A 1,572-nucleotide genomic window follows, 5' to 3' on the forward strand; every position below is an offset into this window, starting at 1 on the left:
TTAGCTATTTTTAATTTTTATTTTTTTGCCACCTATCTGCTGTTCTGCACTCACTATGCTTTGAATGTGTTGAGGTTTTAAATATTCTTAGAGTTTTCTTGTAGGATGCTAAAAGTAGGAATAATTTGTCTGTTTGCTTCTCATTGCATTCCATTCAAACATGCCTATTTCTCCTCAGAGTCAGGCTCTGATAAAATTTGCTCTGCAAGTCTGAAGCAACAATTTGAAATGCTGATTGGCTGGCTTCTGTAATGTCACCAAGTCACTACCCCCATTTCCCAGAGCAGTTTTGGGCTCAACGCTGCAGCAGACCATGTAGACTAGAATGCAGTAGCTCCCTATCAAAATGCTTGAGATTGGCAAAGTACAAATGTGATTTGTATATGAATCGCCTAAAATAGCGTAAAGTGGGACTGCATTTGTGTAAGTGAGCAGTATTTCCTAAAGTCACATTTCAGCATTCAGTGTTGATTACCCCTAATTCATCCATACAAACCAAATGCAAATTTTCAAATGATCATCTTTTACCCACTTTGTGGGAAGTAGCACATTTTTCTTGCCTCACCTTGCTTTCCTTTGCCAGACATTCCATGAAACATGTCTGCTTAAGCTCAGTGCTTGAATCAACACTTTGATTTTGAAATAACATGGAAAATGTATAACATCTTGTGGAGTGACACCCACTTTGTGGCTTGATTAGGACCCCCACAGGCAAGTGGACGGCAAGCTCAGTAAAAGGTTTTTAACATCAATTGATGTGGAATATAAAATATTTAGTCATATCTGTATTTAATCTAGTCTGCCAAGTGAAATCCATGTTTTTATGAGAATAAAGAGCAAATAGATTATTGCTGTTCAGCATATCTGACATATTTGATAATGAACAGCCATGCCAAGACAGAGATCGCTTCTTTCAAAGCATAGCAATGGTACTAATAAATAACTAATTATTATAAATAACTGATAATTTACAGGCCCAGACTGGACCCTAGGGCAACAGGGCATATTCCCGGTGCGCCCCACCCGTGGAGCATCCCTGAGCCCCACCACCCCGCCCCTGAGTACTCATTCTGCTCAAAACCTGGTTCCCCCACCCCCGGTACATTCTACCGCCCTCTCTGCCCCCAGTCCGGCCCTGATAATTTATTATAAGTCAGTGCAGTTATCCAACACAATAGTTATGCAACGGGAAGCTGCCTTATACTGACTCAGAATATTAGTCCATGTAGCTTAGTATTGTCTTTATTGACTGGCAGTAGCTTTCCAAGGTTTGAGATAGGAGTTTTCCCCTGCCTACCTGAGATGCCAGGGATTGAACCTGGGACCTTCTGCATGCAAAGCAGATGCTCTACCACTGAGCTACATCTCAAAAGGCAAGAACTGCAGCCCAGAGGGCATACCCAGTATTTGAATATCACTGTACTGTGAGCAGCTGTTCTAGGCAGCAAGGTGAGGCTACTGCCTCAGGTAGCAGATATTAAATGCCAGAATGGATGGCAGAGTGAAAGACAGACAGGGCTGACCTACAGGGCACAATCTGTTGGGAAATTCTCATTGGCAAGACTTATTGAA

The 1,572-nt window shown here is 41.9% G+C and overlaps 1 non-coding gene across 1 annotated transcript; it reads right to left on the bottom strand.

The window, feature by feature from the left end:
• Positions 1 to 1,297: 1,297 nt before the first annotated feature.
• TRNAA-UGC (transfer RNA alanine (anticodon UGC)) lies at positions 1,298 to 1,369 on the bottom strand. The gene has a single exon. It is a non-coding gene; the product is annotated as a tRNA-Ala (tRNA).
• Between the last annotated feature and the right edge of the window lie 203 nt (positions 1,370 to 1,572).

Source organism: Hemicordylus capensis, chromosome 3 (genome assembly GCF_027244095.1).
Source record: "Hemicordylus capensis ecotype Gifberg chromosome 3, rHemCap1.1.pri, whole genome shotgun sequence".
Taxonomy (NCBI): Eukaryota; Metazoa; Chordata; class Lepidosauria; order Squamata; family Cordylidae; genus Hemicordylus; species Hemicordylus capensis.